Here is a 23285-nt window from a genome sequence, read left to right on the forward strand (position 1 = left end):
GAACATCCATTCATATACTGGAGTCAGGTCACATTCCCAAGGAAACGTCCCTTTCAACCGATTCGCTGTGCACAACAGATCACAAAATGGAAGATGATTACATATTGTCTGCCAAACCACGGAGAATCATAGCCTAGCCAAGCTGATATGTAACATTAACCATCACAACTACCTACAGTTCCACAGGGAATTAATTACTTCTTGATTTATATGATAACTGATTAAAAGATTTATCGCCCATATTCAAGGTTAGGCAAGAGAGGGTGGTAAGAAAGACAAATGAGAGAGATGAAGAAAATAAAAGAAAGTAAGATTTTATAGAGACTTACCATTTAAATAATGAATTTCAATGCATTCTCTTACCTAACTTTTCCAGCACACCCAGGAAATAAGCAACATTATTAATTTCATTTCATAGACAAGGAAGCTGGAAACTAAAGTTTAGAGAAGAAAAGAAATTTGTCCAAGATCACACAGAAAATAGCAAAGCCATGACTCATTCAGAATGTAGTTTTACATTAAGAAGAGAGAAAAAAATGAGAAAGAAAAATACAGAAAGAAAGAAGAATGAAGATAGAATAATGAGAAGGGAATGTGATGGTTACGGTTGCGTGTCAACTTGGCTGGGTCATGATTCTCAGTGATTTGGCAGTTCTGATGTATTTTCACAGTCGTATGATGTTGTGATCACTTCCATGATGAGATATGATATAATGTGATCATCTCCATGATGGGATCTGCTGTGAGTAGCCAATCAGTTGAAAGGAAGTCTCCTTGGGCATGTGGCCTACATCTAATATAAGTGGACACTCTAGTAAGGCTTGGGGCTTTTGCCAGCTCTGGCTCCTGCAGTTGGCTGCTGTTCATCTGAGCTCCAGTTCTTGGGACATGAGCTAGCAGCTTACCTGAGGTCTTACCTGCTGACCTTTGGATTTGTGAACTTGGCAGCCTGTGAGTAAGAGCTCTGCTCTCTGACCTGCCAATCCTGGGTCTGCCAGCCACGGTGGCCACTTGAATCAGGAGAAGCCTCTATCCTGACCCATATACTTGGGATGTTCCAGCCTCTGCAACCATGTGAGCCGTTTCCTTGATATAAATCTCTCTCTATATATATTAATACACTTTACTGGTTTTGCTTCTCTAGAGAACCCAGCCTAAGACATTACACATTTTGGCCCCCAAAAATTCATGTCCTTGTCACATGTAAAACATATTCACCTCATCATATCATAGCAAAAGTCTTAATTCAACTCCCAGTCCAAAATCCAAAAATTCCTCTTCATCTGTGAAATCTAGAATACAAGTTATCTGCTTCCAAAATGCAATGATGGAATAGGCAGGCACAAGCTAGACATTTCCATTACAAATGAGAGAAACTGGAGGGTAAGAAGGGATAACAGGCACCAAGCAAGTCAGCAGAACACATAACTTTAGTCTTAAAGGCTTCACAATAATCCTCTGTTCTCTGAGACCATTTACACAATGGCCCTGCCCCCAAACTCTAGGTATTGGCCACACTCTCTGGATTCTGAGTGGAGGCTCCTCTGCCCAGGGGGTTCAGCTCCACCTTCCAGGCCTACTGGAATGGCAACTCTGCTCCCTCAGCTTTAGGTAGCCACATTCTCCTAGTTCATCTGAGTGGCTACTCTACCCTTTGAGACTGAGGCAGCTCTGCTTCCTGTGTTGCTTGTCTCTTCAGCTTCTGCTTCATGGTTCCTTAGACCAGGCTCCTGGTTCTCAGCCTCTTGGCCCCTCGGCCCCTCAGGCCTTACCACCTGCATCTGCCCTGCTGCAGCAAGTGTTCCAAAGTTCTTCAGCTCCACCAATAAGTGTTTGAAGGCACTCCACTCCACCAGTAAACTTTGATGGGAAGGCGCTCAGCTCTCTCCCTCTGTGGGTCAGCTCCAGCACTGTCTTGAGCTGGTCTCCTGGTTCTGCTGCTGCCGTTTCTCTGCTGCTGCTTCTCGCCATCTGCACCATCTCCAGTGTAACAGCTTTTCTCACTTCCTTCTGAGTCCTCATCCAAATTGTCTTTGATGTCCATAATTCCACCAACAGTCTCTTCAAGGCAATCTAGGCTTTTCCTATTAGGCACTTTAAAACTCCTCCCACCTCTACTCATTCACAGTTTCAAAAGACCTTCCACATTTTAGGTATCTGTCAGAGCAGCACCCCACTCCTGGTACCAAATTCTGTCTTAGTTAGCTAGTGCTGCTATAACAGCAATACCACAAGTGTATGGCTTTAACAAATTTATTCTCTCACAGTCTAGGAGGCTAGAATTCCAAATTCAGGGTACCAGTTTCAGGAGAAGGCTTTCTGTTTTTGTTGGCTCTGGGGGAAGGTCTTTGTCATCAATCTTCATCCGCTCTAGGAGCTTTTGAGCACAGGGACCCCGGGTCCAAAGAATGCATGTCCCTGGCTCTGCTTTCCTGGTGGTATGAGGTCTCTCTGTCTTTCTGATCACTTCTCCTTTTTGTATCTATCTCAAAGGAGATTGACTTAAGGCACAAGATAATCTTGTAGATTGAGTCCTGACTCATTAACATAATTACCTCTAATCCTGCCTCATTAACATCACAGAGGTAGGATTTACAATGCATAGGAAAATCACATTAGATGGCAAAAAGGTAGACAGTCACACAATACTGGGAATCATGGTCTAGCCAAGTTGACACATATTTTGGGGGGACACAATTCAATCCATGACAGGAAGGTTATATAAAAAAATGGAAATTTGGAGAGAAGCCAAGAAATCAATGGTTAGAAGCACCAACACTGACTATATAAATGTGTCTTGACATTATCTTAGTGATTGTCATTACATTTGTTCAATAAACTGTTAAGTATGTCATGGTTTTTTTTAATATATTTTCTCTTTTCTATTTATAACTTTTCATGCCAAGTCTTCTGCAAGCTAGTCTTAACTCATATCTGATCAATCCTTGTCTCAATATATCAGATAATGCAGCCAATTATTCTTGGTTATGACTTAATGACCTCTCAATTAATTAATTAATATTTTTCAGAAGTAATGATTTATCTCTTGGCTCCCTTTAAAAGATGAACATACAGGCTCATATAGGTGTGTGTGCATGCACACACATGTACTTGACAAGGGAAAAAATCTTCTACTTTTTGCTATAAAACCTTGATTAAACTTGACAGCAAAGCCTCTAGAGAACTCTACCTAAGGAAAAGAAAAAGCATGAAACTCTTAAAATTTCAAAATATAGACATATAAAGAAGGACAGGTGACAAGTCACTAATCATGACATGATTATCACAAACATGTTGAAAAATAAATTGAAAATCTGAGCAAGGAAATACTGCATCCTAGGGAACTTTCAAATCAACAACCAGCCCTTGAACTTAATTTTCAGTTTAATGGACCTCCAGCTAATTGAATAAACAATAAATGATGCAACAGTACCAAGGATGGGGAGATAAAGTGGGCAGCACAATTTTACATAACCTACGTAGAAAATGGAGGAGGAGGGAGAGGGAGTTAAGAATGAAGGTGAAAGGATTAATAGTCAGTGTTATTTTTATTGCAAACATTGACAGGAAGATAATGAATTCTGGGCCTGGCTCCTGAGATGCAGGTTACCTCCATCCAGGTGAAGGAGGTACGAATAATTAATAATTCCCTTCAAAGTTCACAACCCCCATCTCCTCCTCAAGGTAGTAATCAAGAAAGGCAACAGCCAGCTAATGGGAGGATTGCTTAGTACGTCTCATGAAAATTGAAACTCCTCTGCCTCAAGGTTTGCTCTTCTTTGCCAGCTCAAGAAGCAGCTGGTTCCCTAAACTCCAGGAGAAAATGTTTAGCCCCTTTTAACCACAGATCAACAACCCATCTTTGCTTCTTTAAAGGTTCAAAACACTGTAGGGGTTCAGCCATCAGTGATTGTGTTTTTCACTCAACCTCACTGTAGTCTGAAAGTTATTGTTGCAGGACAACCAGTCTGCTACTAAAAGCACGTAGTCCAATAAATGCAGGTACCTACTTTACCCGTTCACCCAAATACAAACCAGACAACCATTGTCCTTCAGGGGAAACATTTAAAACACCATCTTTAAAGACCAAGCGAATATCAGGCAGAGTGCACTCAATGATTTTGTTGTATTTTCAAAGTTATTCTATCAAACTTATTATCACTGTTTCAAATTTAGATGTGCATAGAAGTTATTTCAGGAAATTTATTAAAAATGGAAATCCCTGGACCTCACCTTTAAAAGTTCAGATTAAGTAGTTCTTAGGTGGGGCCAGTGAATCTGTATTACTACTAAAAAGAGCTCAAGCAATTGTGATGCAGGAAGTTCTTGAACTAGACTTTGAAAAACTCTGAGGAGCACACCATTGTCATTTGTACATTTCAAAACCATGAACTAAATATTCTGTTCCAACTCTTTCTTCATCAAATCTCAATTGTGAATGTCATACGTAATATATCTGAGGCACCAAATTGCAGCCCATGCACAGTATAAACAAAGTTGGTTTGCAGAGAAAGCCAATAAACTGGTATACTTGTATATCTCAAAGTGGCTTTATTTCTGTCTTCTTATCCTTTTTGCAATGCTTCTTACAAAGTGGTTTATCGATAAAATATACATATATTTCCATATATATGGAAAAAAATATCTTCTCTGGAAAACAGTCATCAAATTAAAGAGAAAATTGAAAAGGTAGAGGTTCATGACGACTTGGTGGAAGAGCAATCCAGAGGAACTCATGGAGCTACCTCTGTAAGATTCTTCGTTTAATAGCTGAGAGTTTGTCACTGATAAATAAGAGAATAAGAAAATTCGCGCACACACACACACAGGAACTCATATACACTCACATTCTGTCATTAAAAACCAGGGTAACATTGACCAAGTCATATAACCTCTTGGGAGGTATAAGTTTCTTATTTGCAAAATAAGGATACTGGACTACATTTCCTTTGGCACAAAAATCTATGATTTCATTTGCCCAAAACTTCACAAAATACATTGTAGTATCTGTTATTCACTTTAACTTAAAATTGAAGTATCAACTATTGATTATTTTAAGTTATATCTTTTTTTTTTTTTCTTTTCCTGTTCCCACCCTGCTCATCAGTATTTAGATAAGACTTACTTAAGGCATAAGCAAGGGTAAGTCTTACACACCTATATTAGTCAGGTTTCCAATTGGAAAAAATTGGCACATAGAAAGTAGGTAATTTGAAGAAAGTTTACTAAGTAAACTATTTTAAAGTTGAGAGCATTTGTAAGAAAATCACAACAGACAGCGTAGTACACTGGGTATAGTAACTATTGGGAAGTTGTTACCATCTGTAAGGCTAAAGGGGACAGAGGAAGAAGGCCTAGTGCAAAAAGCCATGACCTTTGCTGCAGGAATGCAGCTAGCCCATGGCAACCCTACTGAATGGAAGTCAGGGGACTACATTACCCATACATTCTCATTCCTCCTCCCAGTCACCTAGTGCTCCCCATTGGCCAAACCAAATAAGGAGCCAGAGGGGAAGAGAATCCCTTCTTAAAATCCATAAAAATCAGCCTCTTGGGTCACAGAGCATGGTAAAGAAACATGAGGAGTAAATCTAGAGGGAAAAAAATGGAAGAATTTCCAACACAATCCCCATCATATCTTCTCTAGAAATCACTGTCAACCCCAACATGAGGTTTCTACAAATTGCCACTGGCTTACAATTCTCCTCACCACCTCTTAATTCAATATCCTATTTCATTTGATTCTAAAGCTCATTTTATATCTTATAAATGTTGCTTTATGTCTGTCTCATGTCATCCCAGACTTGGAACTTGGCCTCATTCCCTTGATTTCTAAAAAAACAACCACTTGCATGAGGCCTATGTGCACAGAGTCAACTTTACTAAATTGTTGGGTAGATAAAGGTGCCTAGACCACAACACTGCAACAAACATTGGATGCCCATATTTCCCAAAGATTCCCAATCATTTCCATCAACATGGGCTCCAGTTTCCTGCCAAGTTTTTACTCTATTTTCCTACCAACCATCAAATTCTAAACAATGTTTCATCTAACAAAAGAATTTGAAGGAACCATAGATATCATGTAGTTTCTAAGCCCTCCTCCTCACAAAACTATGTATCTCTCATTTGCTTCTGTTTCCTTCCCATTATCCTGCTGTTCTGTAATTTCTTCAATTACCATCTGCCTGCCCTACTAAGCTCCAGACAGTTTTTCAGAGCTGAGTCTTAATCACATCTGGATCTCCAAGGTCTAGCATCATACTTCAATATAGCAGGTACTCAATTAATGTATGTTGAATAAATATGTGATCTTCTAGGATCTAACAAGACATACACATACACACACACATACATGCACACTTCCTCATGTACAGATATAGAAATTAAGAGGCTCTGATAAGAGAGATAGCATACTTCAGGTCCATGGAACAAGAATTCAATTATCCTACAGCCTGACCCAAGCCATGGTATTCTCAATTGCCTCATACGCGAGTGAAAGCTGGACAATGAATAAGGAAGACCAAAGAAGAATTCATGCCTTTGAATTACGGTGTTGGTGAAGAAAATTGAATATACCATTGACTTCTAGAAGAAGGAACAGATCTGTCTTGGAAAAAGTACAGCCAGAATCTCCTTAGAAGTAAAGATGATACATAATTTGGACATGTTATCAAGAGGGACCAGTCCCTGGAGAAGGATATCATGCTTGGTAAAGTAGGAGTCAGAGAAAAAGAGGAAGACCCTCAATTACATGGACTGACACAGTGGCTGCAATAATAGGATCAAATATAGCAATGATTGTGAGGATTGCACAGGACCTGGCAGTGTTACCTTCTGTTGTACATAGAGTCACTATGAGTAGAAATCCACTCGATGGCACCTAACAACAATGTCTTCAGATTAGTATTCTCCACAACACTCTGCTACTCCAGCTGGTATTCTAGCTCTGCTGTAAAATATCTCTACAGTTTTTCTCAGTAAACTTTATTTAAGAGGAACAAATTATAGGAAGTTACTTTTTGCGGATGGAAAAACTTCCTGTATTTTTTTTTAGTCAGTATGTGTAAATTCACTGCATTTACAATATTTATTAATGTTGGGACCTTCAAGTAAAGTTGATCTTTAGGATAAGACTAAACTAGAAGACAGCAAAGGAATTAAAACTTGATGATGGAGATTTTGACTTCTAAGGATTCCTTTATCTCTAACATCCAGCCCAGTGATCTATACCCTAGAGCCTTTCTCTGTGTAAAGCAGCAAAAAAGCAGTTCTTGCAAATGGTAACTTTTGTTTTGCCAATGAAAATGCACGAAAGCAACTTTTTAAAACATTTCATTACAAACCTGTTAACTTTTCTTTAAATTAAGAGATTTTGTTTTTATTCCATCAGAGAATGCTGCTTAAGATTTAATTATCACTGATCATACTTTCATGACTCATTAATTACTCTTGAATTCTAAAGGAGCTGGATATTTTCACTCAACTATTCACAGTGTCAAAAACTTGACAAAGTGAAAACACAATATCATCTTCTATGCCTTCAGATGGTCATGCTTCCAGGTACTCTCTAAAAAAACCCATTTTCGTCAAGTCAGTTCTGACTCATAGCAACCCTATAGGACAGAGCAGAACTGCCCCATAGAGTTTACAAGAAGTGGCTGGTGGATTCCAACTGTTGACCTTTTGGTTGGCAGCCAAGCTCTTAACCACTACACCACTAGGTACTCTATAGGTGCTACCCATTGTGGAAAGAGAATCTTTCCTTCTATACTATATCCTGCAAACTCTTCTTCCGCCCACAAGTTTCCATTAGCCACCATATTTTTCATGACACTGATGAACAAAATGAGAGGAATAATGTTATGAGAAAGTAACTCCAAAAATGTGATTTTTGAATACCTAATTGATTTGTTTACAAAATCACACTTACAAGTTTCCCACTGATTTATGTTCAACAGTATAAAAACAGCCTTTAAGTACTTTTCTTGTCACATCTGTTGACATTTTCTTCCTTTGAGCTCATCTTATATGTAAAGAAATGATTAAAAATATATTAGACCTGTTTCCAAACCTACTAATCAGAATCTGCTAGGGTGGGGGCAGGTAATCTGCAAGTTTTAAAGGCTGTTCAATAACTGTGACAATTAGCCAGATTTGGGAACCCTCCAACAAACCTATGAATGGATCCATGAACCCACAGAAACTAATCGCAAAACACTTGTATGCATGTGATGAAGTATATTTTTTTCTGGAAAGAGGATGCCTCTCTTTTTTAAATTCTTAAAGGTAGCTTCAAGAATGGGCAGCCACACTGATGAAAATAACTCATATACCAAAATATTTAGGATATTTTAAGAAACCAAGTCCCTAGAGTTAAGGTCAAAATATAGTCATTTCTCCTGAATTCTGTTCTCTGCTTGCTAAGTAAATTCATAGTTCCAGAGTGCATGGGTCTAAAGAGTCAGAATGATTTCTATTCTATACCAAAAAACACTTCTAAATGTATCTGTTAGTTCATATGCCTTCCTTCATTGCACCCTCCAACAAACTCCTCCAGTATCATTAATTCTTTCTATACCCCTATCGCGCCTGCTTTAGAACACACAATCCCTTCCACAGCCACCTCTACAAATATTCACCCTAGGCTGCTGTGCACAAGTTGCCCTTATTCAAGAGCACCTGGCCCAGGATGTAGATGGGGTGGAGTGCGGAAATTCAGCCTGTGGCTCTACACATCATCAATCCAGGGCTGCATCTATCCAGAAAAGATGCCTTTTTCTAACTCACGTGAAAGTGACATATGTGCCAGCAGTGGCCCTGTTTTTATCCACACTTTCCTTTCCACCAAGGGAAGTAAACATATGCATATTCAACGGAAAGAAGACCTGTGTAACCTGCCCCCTTTTATCTCATAGCCTTTATCTTTCTGATGTCTGTCCAAAGAGTAAAAAAGTTATGTCAATTTCTACTTATATGCATTAACCATAATAAAGGCAAGTCAGAGTTGAAATAATAACAATAAAATATCCCTATTTAATGATCAATAAATTCAATGGTATGGTTAAAGAACACTTGATTTTCAGTCAGACACCTGGGTACAAATCTTAACCCTAATACTTTCTAACTGTTTGACTTTTGATAAGTCACTTAAATCTTCATTTAATTCCATTTTCTCATATGTAAAATTAGACTCAAGACTCCTCACTCATGAGGTAGTTGGAGAAATCCATAGAGATAATGTTCTTAGAAATATTTTGTAAAATCCTACAAATTATATAACTATAAAACAGCAATAATAGGATCAACATGATTACCATTAAAATTTACTGTTGGCAAAGAGAATAATGCTTAGGACCATGAGAAAACAATGAAGAATAAGTCATGTCCTTAACCTCAAAGGGTTTACAACCCAGTTAAGGATCTAACACATCAATCTATAGAAATAATTTACCATAGAGTAGAACGGAATAATAAGTATTAATTGAGTCAAATGAATAATAGGAGCAAGAATATAATCATTGGACTGAAGCAGTCAGAGCCAGTTGATGGAAGAGATAGAAGCTGAGGTATACTTTAAGAGACGGTTAGGATTTGGCTAGAAAGAATGGTGGGAAAACCTAAGAAGTATTTCTTCTAATTATGATGCTCTTTTTTATTCAATTTCTTCTGCTAAGGAATATTCCAAATATCAAGCACACTTCTCTTCCCCCAAGGAAAAGTCATTAGAAGTGTAGCATAATGGAACTATCAATAATAGGCAGATTAGGATAAATTAGAGAAAGGCAATTTTAGGGGAAATGAAAGATCACATTGAAAACAGCCTTGGTTTAGAGCCTAGTTACTGTGTTAGGGTGCTGGTTACCTTGCCATTTCTACCTTGCTGATGGTAATGAGTTCATTTAAAAGTTCAGCCTAAACCCAATGAAGCTAATGAAGGAGGTATGTTCTAAGTAGATGTGTCCCTTGGACAAAATCTGTCTCCAAATTTTGAGAGTCCTCTTTTAGGGATCTCAGAGCACAGAAGGAGCCTCCTTGGTGAGCTATTTTGTGGGGTTCAGGCTTGTTTTCCCCTTTAGTATTCAATTTAAGTCTCATGTCTAGGTATACTTATGAGGTCCAATGTGAATGCTAGCTTATTAAACAACACGCTCAGACTCTTCATTATCAGACCCTAAGACAAGCTATCTTGTCCAAAAATAAAATGAAAACAGCTTTTCATTCATGTTGTCACAGAGAATCAGGAAGAATTAGAAAAAAAACCCTACTAATCCAAAGAAATCCATATAATACAGTTCACACAGCAACATTTTTATGTACAGCTTTGTATATTTCTAAGGGGATGTAATACAATTCACAGCAAGTACTTTTTGTTGTCCTTGTTAAATTCAATGATTTCAGAGAAAAACAAGAAGGAAACACTTATTATCCATTTTTAGATCAGCCTTTCTTGTTCTCTTCCTTTTGAGTTTCCTGAAATTTGTCAGTTCGATGTCTCATGAGACTTTCTGCAAGAGTAAATAATCAAAAATATGTGTTGAACTAATAAATAAATTAGTGGATGAATGAACAAAGAAGAGAGAAGAGTCTAAAAGCACTTAAACCTAAAAGGCACTTGGTTATCAATGCAAACTTCCATTAACATTGGCAGCAGCAACATCAGCAGCAAACATAATCATTTATTGAGTGCTTACTATGTGCCAGGCTCACTGCTCTAATTTTTACACTCAGTATTGAACATTCAAGGAGCCATGGTGGTATAGTGGTTAAGCCTCAGGCTGCTAACTGAAAGGTCAGCAGTTCAAATCCATCAGTCGCTCAGCAGGAGGAAGATACAGCAGTCTGCTTCTGTAAAGATTACAGCCTTGGAAACCCTATGGGGCAGTTCTACTCTGTCCTGTAGGGTAGCTATGAGTAGCAATCAACACGACAGCAATGGGTTTTTAATGAATATTCATCATAATAATCCCATGAAATGGGTTCTACTTTTATTTCCATTTAGTGGATGAGGAAACTGAAGCCCAGTAACTTGTCAAAGGTCACAACGCTCAGAAATAGCCAGACTAGATTTCAAAGCCAAACCTGTCTAACTCCAGAGCTGAGGTCTTAACCTCTTGTAGACTTTCTATCTTTATCACCATGCAGGTTTCACAGCTAAGAGGTTTCTGGAGATGGAGAAAAAAGCGACGGTAAAGATGATGGACGTTTAGAGTGAGGGGCAGAGATTAAAACACAAAACAAACAAACAAACAAACACTTTGTCTAAGAACTTGAGTTGCAAACTCAGGTAAATGCATAAAACAATCACACTACATGCAATGGGAAGCAAACTATCTTTTTTTTTTTTTCTTTCACATTTTCTATGTAAGATGCTACTCTGTTAGTTTCAATCCACTTTTGAGTTAATAATTTTCAAGCTTACTTACTTACTCTTACATCAGTAAGAGTAATAGCCACCATTTTAATGACTTCCCAGACTCCCCAGGGTGTCTACACTTTAACACTGGCAAGTGAGCAGGAAAATCATCTGGAGTTCATGACCCTCCTATCCCCAGTATCAGAGGGTGGCATCACGTGGTAACATGGCACAAGGTATCTCAATACTTTGTGCAGCTGGTGACATTTATTGTAGCATAAAGAAACTAATTCTAGACACTGAAAGGAACTTTAATTTAATTTAATTGGACCATAGATCTTGGTCTATGTTACAAAAGTGCCAGTCTAATATTCTCAGCCATTGCCTACTTCCTTGACCCACCTACTTTACCCACTGACCAAAAAAAATCATCAGACCAGGTCTTTTTCTAGTGAAAGGAAACTCTTATCCAGAGTTCAACTAAATACACTTGGAATATTATCTATTTTTAATTTGAGCTTCTGTTTCCTCAGCTGTTAAACAAAACAAAATATAACAAAATAAAAATGGAGAGGACATAACAACAATATGATCATATCTATCCAACAGGCTTTACTCTGTTCTGAAAGGATTATATAAAATAATATAGGAAAGCAATATGATAATGTTAGCTGTTGTATTGAAGGAGCTACAGATACTCAGGTGGAGGAAGGTTTCCATTAACTATTTTCCAAAAATTCTAGGGTATTGGGTAACAAAACATTCCTACCTGCCCCAGAGGCATTGTCCCCATTTCCTGTAGCTAAGCAACATCAAACAGTGACTTAGCTCACCACCAGGTGTTTTGATATAAAACTTGGAATAGTGCCTCCAATTTGCCATGATGCTAGAATGCATTTTCTTCTCTGTCTGACTCCTTAAAAAAAAAAAAAAAAGTACTTCTTTATTGTAAGTATCAGTGCACAACACAGTATTTCTATTACAGCTGGATTTACCACATCTACTAAAGATCAAGAAATAGTGGGTACAAGATACAAGGCAAAAGATTATTTAAGTGCTGGTAATTTTTTTAAATGGGGGGAAAAAATTGTGTAATTTTCCATAAAAAGTTTTTTTTTTCCCTCTTCCCATATATCACCGAAGAAGAATCAATGCCTTTGAATTATGGTGTCGGTGAAGAATATGAATATACCATGGATTGTCAGAAGAATGAACAAATCTGTCTTGGAAGAAGTACATCAGAATGCTCACTAGAAGTACGGATGGCGAGACTTCGTCTCACGTGTTTTGGACATGTTATCAGGAGGGACTAGTGCCTGGTGAAGGACATTATGCTCGGTAAAGTAGAGGGTCAGTGAAAAAGAAGAAAACCCTTAACGAGATGGATTGACACAGTGGCTGCAACAATGGGCTTAAGCATAACAATTGTGAGGACGGCACACTACCAGGCAATATTTCATTCTATTGTACATAGGGTCGTTATGAGTTGGAGCCAACTCGATGACACCTAAAAACAACAACATATATCACTGTCACTTCCCATTTATCACTCTGGTTCTATACATTATTGAGTTTATCAGCATCATTATCATTATCAATAAAAGGCAGTTGCTATTCTTGTGTTGGTTAACAAATACCTGATGATGACCCAGGTTATTTACCTACATGATTTTATTTACCAGCCCCATTTTAGAGATGAAGAATTTTATACTGAAGCAGCATTTAGGGCCAGGTCTGTCCGGGTCTGAAATATAAGCTCATTTCCTTCTGCTATACTATGTACTAAGCATAGTACTGTATATGACAGTTTATGAGAGTATTTTGCTGCTAAATTATTAGGATTTGGTTAATTACATAATTTTAAAATAAATTATTTTGTTCTCCAGGGGCCAACTTGGGTGGGAGTATATTTCAGAAATTATAAACAAATGAGGAAAAGGCAGTTCATTATACAAAACTTTGATTTACAAACCTTTGAATTAAGTGAAATACATTTATCACTGGGTTTTCTCTTTCTACATCAACATGTAAAATGGAGATATTGTCTTTTAAAGATGTTTGCCTGCTGAGAATTTCATAAGTCTCTGGGATAATGAAATCTTGCCCCTGCCTGAAAGTATCTCTGTAGCTAGATCAGAGTGAAATAGAAAAAAAAAAAAAATAGATTTCTTTCATGAACAATATATGTTTCATCAAAAGAAGAAAGAAACAGAGTTCTAAATGCTGGATTTTCCGCTTCCCTGAGATGTTTTAGACTGTCAGCAGATGACAGGTTCTGATGTTCTCATTCTAAATTGTAACCTTCTGACTTGTCCTTACACCACACATTACTCTAGACATTTGGGGAATACAGGCAGGAGAAATAATGTTCATTGTTTGCCTTCTGCATGGAACAGAACTAACTCCTTAATATACACTATTTCCTGTGATCCTCACAAAATTTCCTATCAATTTATGGAAAAATGTCAAAATATATCCTTCTGCCATGACTTGAAAAAAAAAGAAAAGAAGATTATCCATTTATTATTATATCAGGACATAATGAGATAAGCAGTGCCACATTAAAGATGGATCCTAGACCAGCAAGAGCTGATTCTAGCTGGAACAAAATCATCTGTACACCCCACAAAGGTGGGGGTAGTGGTGGTCACCCATGTGAGAAAGAAGAATCCCAGAGATAAATTTGGCAGTGACCATCCAGGTTTTGCCTAGAAGAGAGGGATCCCTAGAAAACAAACACAGCTTTACTGAGCCCATTGGCAAGAAATTCTCTAAAGGGGAAGTAGATATTAGGTTTTATTGAAAGGAATTCAAGTGCTGTAGCCCTATAGGAATGGAGTCCCTGGATGATGTGTTCAACTACTAACTGAAAGGTTGGCTATTCAAACCCACCCAGAGACACCTCAGAAGAAACGCCTGGAAATCTGCTTCCAAAAAGTCATAGCCTTAAAAACCTTATGGAGCAGTTCTACACTGTACACATGGGTCGCCATGTTGGAGTAGACTCAATGGCGACTGGTTTGATTTTTTTTTTTTTTTTTTTTGGTCCTAAAGGCATGTCTCAGGATAGCTTATCCTGCTGCCATTCAGCAAGTAGTTAATCTAACTGCCCTTGTTTAGATTCAGTGTCCACAAACAACCTTCAGTTAGGATTTGTCTTTCCCAATTTGTCTACTGACAGGGGGAAATAGGTTGCTGATGGAAACATTTAAGGGTCTCATCTATATGGCAGAATTTTATTTGTAAATTATAAACCAGTATACCGGCATCCTGATTATGGATTGGTTTTCCAAGTCTGTCTGACAATATGGGGAAAATTGACTGGTCAGTTTGATATGTCTTCCAGTCAATGGGAGAGATATTTCTCATGGTAAATTTATGAATTATCATTGTGATTTTATGCACTAGTCTCATATCTTTGTTCATGTGAGTGCTTCTTTGGAGGGTTCATTTTGATATGGTCATTGAGAGCTCATTCTGAGTCTGCAACCTGAAAGCTAAGCCATGAACCTTGGAATATTCACTGAAAGTTTCCTATGGCTGCTGTAAAAAATTACCGCAAACTTGGAGGTTTAAACTGACACACATTTATTCACTTACAGTTCTGGAGGTCAGAAGTCCAAAATTAATTTCACTCCCTCTGGAGGTTCTAGGGAAGAATCCATTTCCTTGCCTTTTCCAGCTTCTAGAGTACATTCCTTGCATTGGCTCTTGACCCCATCCTCCATCTTCAAAGCCAGCAGTGTAGCATCTTGCTTCAGTATTCACACCGCCTTCTTCTTCTGCATCAAATTTCCCTTGGCTTCCTTTTTATAAGGACACGTGTAATGGCATTTATAGTACTCATGGATAATTTCCCTATCTTAAGGTTTCCCTTACTTGATTTCATCTGCAAAACCTCTTTTGCCACATAATATAACATTTAGAGGTTCCAGGAATTGTTATGTGCCATCAAGTCAATTTTCAACTCATAACAACCCCATGTGACAGAGTAGAACTGTCCCCATAGAGTTTTCTAGGCTGTAATATTTATAGGAGCAGATCACCAGGCCTTTCTCCTAAGGAGCCACTGGATGGGTTTGGATTGTTAACCTTTCACTTAGCAGCCGAGTGCTTAACCCCTGCACAGTGCTTTTGACTCATAGCAACCCTATAGGACAGACTAGAACTGCCTCAATCTTTACTTGAGCAGATCACTAGGTCTTTTCTCCCATGGAGCAGATGGTAGGTTTGAACCACCAACCTTAGGATTAGCAGCTGAGCACTTAACCACTGGGACACCAGGGCTCCTTAGACAGAGTTAAGGGAACAAACAATGGATGGTAGGTACTCAGAAATGAGCAACAGTGGGAAGCCTTTACCTGCTGTCCCCAGAGCTGATGGACAAGGAGAGAAAACAGTGTTATTGAAAATAAGAACCATAGAGAAGGGTCTATCTGGTGAGAGCTCGAGTCAGGAAGGGAAAAAGCTGCTACCAGAGATGTGGTACCAAAGCCAGGAGGGAGTAGGGAAGAAACACCTGGACTTCTCTCTCCCTGCTGGTACTTCCCATTGGCTGATCCCAACCTGAGGTCAGCCAGCATAGGAAGCAGGAAATGCAATCATAGGGGTCAGTCTCTCCAGCACAGAACACGGCAGAGAATGCTGGGGAATGGACATGGATTTGGGGGGAGTCAGGGAGGAAGAATAACACATAAATTACCCCAATATTACATGGAAAAAAATTTCATAAAAAAATAAGGAACTCAACCAAAGTAACACAGTTGATATGTGATTGAGGTAAAATTTGAACCTGAAACTTGAATATCCTTTTTATTTTTATTACAGCTTGCTACCTTAGAGCATCTGGAGTTTAAGTTTGCTTCATTTTGTATATCTGCCTCTGAATTGCTTAACAACAGTCAAGCAGTGAAGAATTATTCCTGATTTTCATCAGCATTCAATATACAAAATTATGTTACCTTCTCATTTATAATCCAAAATTGATCTGAGTCTCCCACTGTGTCTTTCCCCCAACATACTTCTCTAGCTTGAAGAAAAAACATTCTTGATTGTATCCAATTATTCATCCTCATAGCAAACTCTGAATCAAGAATAATTAAGTTCTCTATTTTCCACCCCCAACTCTGTGCTCAACAATAGTTTAAATTTCTTCTGTGATGGGTCTCAGTCGCTACTGATGTTCTTATCTTCTCACCAGTGTCTACATAAAAATATTGATTGTTATGGCAAGGCTGCAAATAGATCCATTACACTTTAGGTCCCTGCCTGATTTCCAGATTTTACCTTTCTTTGGAAAAATCATTTTAACCTGCATCTATCTCCTGTTTTTTCCATGCACTGTTAATGCACTCAGCATGACCCCCTACAGACCAGTGCCATCTTCTCTAAACTGAATCCACTTCTGATCTACTCACTGAATCACACTCCTTTACCCTTCGGCTGGCATCCTTGGCTCATCATTTCTGTCTCATATATCCCCAGTCATCACCATTGAGTGGCACTGCATCTGCTGCTTGGGAAATTAGATTCTTGCTCCAAATCCCACGCACTGTTAGCAAAACACCTTTCCCCTTGCCCTTCTGACATCGCCTTGCAGCCAGAAATTCTCCCAGAAGAGAAGGGGAGAGGATCAATCAATAACATCTCTAAACAGAAGATGCCATTGGCAAGGAGGTAGCACTCAACCACCACAGCGAACCCCAGGCCTCTGATTAAGACGCTGGCACAAGCCTGATTGATCTACTTCTCCACACCACATGCTAACCAGCTCCCTACCCTCTTTCTCTTTGCTGCTTTATTCCCCTCACAGAACAGAGAGTACTTAAAGAGAAAAGTGGTGCCCAGGTCTGTAGAGAGCTTAAAAGGGATTACAGATAGTTGAGTGTTCTCTCTGAATTCAGATTCTGTAATCAGGAGAGATTTCATAGAACCGTGATTGGAAATGAAAAATCTACATTAGGTCACAACACCCAAGCTCTTTGTAGCCTTCCCAATTAAAGAGAGCATAGTCTGTTTGTTCAACTTGACCTAGACCATCTTTGGACAATCCAAGGGACTGTGCTTTTGACACCAGGGATCTGTGGGTCACAGCCAAATGAGCTTATTTACATATAGAGAAATCCTGGAGCATGAGGTTGGTGCATAGACCTGGTGAATTTACTCAGGACCTCTCCAAGGTGGGCAATGTTCAGGTAAATTCCATCATTTTATGCTCCAACTATATATTAAATACATACACTCATATATAATATGTACATAACACATACATACATAAATTTCAAAACAAGATTTCAAAAGTTTTGGCAAGTTGTAAAAGCTTATAAGTGAACACCTATCTATATTTTACTTTATTTATACCAATATAGTATATCTATATATGTAGAGTATATATGTATATTATATATTTACATAAAAAATATTGTGCTAACCTGCACAGTAACAGTGCAATATTATACTTACTACAGGCCAGGAACTGAGTGAACCATTATGAGAGGGAAGGATAACAAAACTGGCATTACATCTTGCTCCATGTGTTCAAGCATTTTACATGTCATTAAACTTCCCTAAAACTCTGTGGCGTGGATATCATTACCAAAAGGCAAGTAACTTGTCCTAGTTTGTGTCATTAGTGACTAGCAGAGCTAGAATTAGAACCGTGTGATTTGTTCACTGACAGGGAGACAAAGAAAGATAGCTGTGGTCCCTGCCATCCAGTAACTTATGATTATACTGTGGAGATAAGACATATACAGGTAAAAGGTTGGGCAGTAATACAAAACCATATAGGAAAGGTCCTGAGTAATAAAAACGACTATTTCCAGAAAAGATGGTGTAAACCATAAGTACTTGGAGTTCTGTAGAGAGAGCTTTCTTTCTTTCAACTGCTCGCAGCCATGCTATCTGAAATCCTCTTTTCCATTTCTTCTACTTTCTCGGTGTTTACACCCACCACAAACCTTTGAGCAATTATTCTTCACCATCGTCTTGTCATTTACTCAAGTGTATTATATACGTGGCTTCTGACAGTTCCTAAGAACTCAATACCTCTAACCTGCCACAGATCGTATTTTCTTTCATTTCACTGAACTCTTTCCAACAGTCTTATATCTTTCTGGAACTGTGCCTCCTCACCAAAAAAAAAAAAGAAGAAGAAGAAGAAGAAGCAAGCAAGTCCAAATGAAACCAGGAGAGGTCGGAAATAAACTCCTCAAGTTCCACTTCTCCATTCTGTACGTCATGGGATGGGTATTTATTCACAAATATTTTTCTGGGAGAGCAGAGCTTAGAGTGCACAAGCTACTTGCTAATCACTGACTGACACAGGGCATGGTAGGAGGGAAATGGTTTTAGTAGGGGTAAATGGAGTCATTGAACATTAATAATTATCTGTAGAGAATTTAGGAAGATCTTCAGTTATTTAAATCATAGGTATTATTTTAAGTAGTATTTCAGTTGGCTGCTAACTCCTAGAAGAATGTTCAACTCCCACACAGGTTATAGAGTCAGATGGAGAACAAAGAAATCTGTCTTGGAAGAAGTATAGCCAGAATGCTCCCTGGAAGCAAGCATGGTGAAACTTCATCTCATGTACTTTGGACATGTTATTAGGAGGGACAAGTCCCTGGAGAAGGACTCATGCTTGGTAAAGTAGAGGGTCAGCAAAAAAGAGGAAGACCCTCAATGAGATGTGTTGATACAGTGGCTGCAACAATGGCCTCAAACATAGCGAGTGATTGTGAGGATGATGCAGGACCAGGCAGTGTTTGATTGTGTTGTACATAGGGTCTCTATGAGTCAGAACCAACTCGACAGCACCTAACAACAACAACACTTGCCTTTACAAAAAAGAAAAAAAAAAAAAAAATCGTCTTATAAGAAAAAAAATTTCAATCTTTGTACATTTTTACTACCTAAAATAGATGTGTGCGTGTGTGTGTGTGTGTGTGTGTGTGTGTGTATCCTGCCTACTCTCAAAAGAGAATTGCAGCATTTTATATCATATGCAGATAAACCTAACAATGTAGGGATGTGCAGATAGTATCACTGAGCAATAAATCTAGCTCCAAGTTTCCTAGTAGCCAAAGCAAAGGGGGAAAAAGTACAAAGATTTACATTGTTATTATTTGATAATAAAGGAGCAGATACCTTCATTAATCACTAACTTTTTGTGTTTCTAAATTACAAGGCACTTACTATATGGAAGGTTCTCTATAAACATTATCTAATTTAATCATAATAATAGCCAGCACTAATATAGTACTTATTCTGTGTCAGGTACTGTTTTAAAGGCTTTACATGTATTAACCAATTTAATCTTTACAACAGCTTTTGATATAGATACTATTATTTCCCCCATTTTACAGGTGAGTAAATTGAAGCACAGAAGTGTCAAGTGATTTGCCCAAGACCACATAGCTAAAAAGTGGCTGAACTGGTATTACAGCTCAGCATGAACTCAGGGTACTGTTAACCAGTAGACTCTACTAGAATTCAATTTAAACCTCTATAGTGGGGTAATGAAAAGGAAAAGAGTGAAGTGATTGAACGAGGGTCATTATGGCAAGAAGTGCCAGATTCAGGGTTCATATCTAAAGCTAACCAGTTCCAATGCCTACATCTACTCCACTCTGTTCCACTATAATCCCTAAGAGGATGGTATCCATGGGTCTTTGTGTAGAGGGCATTCAAGCATTTAGAGTAGTGCTATGCAGGTATTCTACTGATTCTTGATAAATGTAGATGGTGTTATATTAAATTTTAACTCACTAAAGGTATTTCTTTAAAAGGCTAGGATAAGAAGATCTAGGAATAGCATTTTCTGTTAATCTAATTTTATTCCAAAAACTTATTTAGTCGCGGATAAATAATTGGAAATAAATTCCCTTATGAGCCCTTTAACATCATTTTTATCTCAGTGTTTTGGTAAAAGCTGGATAACAGCTGTGGAAAGAATATTCATATGCTCTGGTTAACAGAGGACTCAATGATAATGTGCACATTCTACTATGAGAGTTGAGGCTTTTGACCTGGAGTCCCAGCAGGCTATCAGAATGTATAATCGAGCTACTATGTGGCCTGCAAGCAGATCATAAAATTCATGGATGATGTTCCCATTGAAATATTTGTCTTTCTTAGAGTCTTATTCTCTGATTATCTTTAGTTTGTCCTAAGGTCTATCTACATAACTACATTAATTAGACCAAGATATTTGCTACTCACAAAATTTCAGTTGCTACCCCATATTTTCACAACTCCTCTGAAGTTTGTTGTACTGTGGTGGCTTGCATATTGCTGTGATGCTGGAAGCTATGCCACCTGTATTTCAGGGTCACCTATGGTGGACAGATTTTAGTGGAGTTTCCAGACTAAGACTAGTAAGAAGGGCCAAGTGATCTACTTCTAAAACATTTGACCAGTGAAAAGTTATGAATAGCAGTGCAACATTGTCTGATATAGTGCTGGAAGATGAGCCCCTCAGGTTGGAAGGCACTCAAAATACAACTGAGGAAGAGCTGCCTCCTCAACGTAGAGGCGACCTTTGTGACATGGATGGAGTAAAGCTTTCAGGACCTTCATTTGTTGATGTGGCACAACTCAAAATGAGAAGAAGCAGCTGCAAACATCCATTAATAATCAGAAAGTAGAATGTACTAAGTATAAACCTAGGAAAACTGAAAGTTGCCAGAAATGAAATGGAATGCTTGAAGATCGATATCCTAGGCATTGGTGAGCTGAAACAGGCTTGTATTGCCCATTTTTAATCAGATGATCATATGGTCTGTGATGCCAGGAATGACATATTGAAGAGGAGGAGCATCAGATTCATTGTCAAAAAGAACATCTGATGATCTCTCCTGAAGTACAATGCTGTCAGTAACGGGATAATATCCATATGCCTACAAGAAAGATCAGTTACTACATTATTCAAATTTATACACCAACCACTGGGGCCAAAGATGAGGAGATTCAAAATTTTTACCAACTTCTGCAGTCTGAAATTGATCACACATGCAATCAAGATGCATTGATAATTACCGGTGATTGAAATGCAAAAGTTGGAAACAAAGAAGAAGGATTGGTGGTTGGAAAATACGGCCTTGGTGATAGAAAAGATGTCCAGAGATCGTCTGATAGAATTTTGCAAGACCAACAACATATTCATTGGAAATACTTTTTTTGACCAACATAAGGACAACTACACACATGGACCTCGTAAGACGGAAAACACAGGAATCAAATCGACTACATCTGTGGAAAGAGACGATGGAGAAGCTCAATATCATCAGTCAGAACAAGGCCTGCGGCCAGCTTTAGGAGAGATTATCAATTCCTCATATGCAAGTTCAAGTTGGAGCTGAAGAAATTTAAAACAAGTCCACCAGAGCCAAAGTATGACCTTGAGTATATCCCACCTGAATTTAGAGACCATCTCAAAATAGATTTGACGAATTAAACACGAATGACTGAAGACCAGATGAGTTGTGGGATGACATCAAAGACATCATACATAAAGAAAGCAAAAGGTCATTAAAAAGGCAGGAAGGAAAGAAAAGATGAAAATAGATGCCAGAAGAGACTCTGAAACTTGCTTTGAACATAGAATAGCTAAAGCAAATGAAGTAAATGATGAAGAAAAAGAGCTGAACAGATCTCAAAGGGTAGCTTGAGAAAACAAAATGAAATAATGAAATGTGTAAAGACCTGGAGTTAGAAAACCAAAAGGGAAGAACGCACTCAACACTTCTCAGGCTGAAAGAACTGAAGAAAAAAATCAACCCTTGATTCGCAATATTGAAGGATTCTATGGGCAAACTATTGAACGATGCAGGAAGCATCAAAAAAGATAGAAGGAATACACAGAATCACTGCACCAAAAAGAACTGGTTGACATTCAGTGATTTTAGGAGGTAGCATATGATCAAGAACCCATGGTACTGAAGGAAGAGGTCCAAGCTGCACTGAAGGCACTGGCGCAAAACGAGACTCCAGGAATTGACGGAATACCAATTGAAATGTTTCAACACTGGAGATGCTCACTTGTCTATGCCAAGAAATTTGAAAGGCAGCTACTTGACCAACTGACTGAAAGGGATCCATATTTGTGCCCATTCCAAAGAAAGGTGATCCAACAGAATACAGAAATTATCTAACAATATTATTACTATCACACACAAGTAAAATTTTGTGGAAGATAATTCAAAAACGATTGCAGCAGTACATCATCAGGGAACTGCCAGAAACTCAAGGCAGATCCAGAAGAGGTCATGGAACGAGGGATAGCATTGCTGACGTCAGATGATATTGGCTGAAAGCAGAGAATATCAGAAAGATGTTTACCTGTGTTTTATTGACTATGCGAAGGCATTCAAATGTGTGGATCATAACAAATTATGGATAACATTTGGAAGAATAAGAAGTCCAGCACACTTAATTGTGCTCATGGGGAACATATACTTAGACCAAGAGACAGTCGTTTGAATAGAACAAGGGGATTCTGTGTGGTTTAAATTCAGGAAAGGTGTACATTAGGGTTGTATCCTTTCACCATGCTTACTCAATCTATATGCTGAGCAAATAATCCAAGAAGCTGGATTATATGAAGAACACAGCATCAGAATTGGAGGGATACTCATTAAAAACCTGTGATATGCAGATAACATAACCTTGTTTGCTGGAAGTGAAGAGGACTTGAAGCACTTAGTGATGAAGATCAGACCACAGTCTTCAGTATGGATCACACCTCAACATAAAGAAAACAAAAATCCTCACGACTGAACCAATAAGCAACATCATGATAAACGGAGAAAAGATTGAAGTTGTCAAGGATTTCATTTTACTTGCATCCAATCAATGATCATAGAAGCATCAGTCAAGAAATCAAACAGTGTATTTCATCGGGTAAATTTGTAAAAGATCTTTTTAAAAG

This window comes from Trichechus manatus, unplaced genomic scaffold (assembly GCF_000243295.1).
Source record: "Trichechus manatus latirostris isolate Lorelei unplaced genomic scaffold, TriManLat1.0 scaffold00206, whole genome shotgun sequence".
Taxonomy (NCBI): domain Eukaryota; kingdom Metazoa; phylum Chordata; class Mammalia; order Sirenia; family Trichechidae; genus Trichechus; species Trichechus manatus.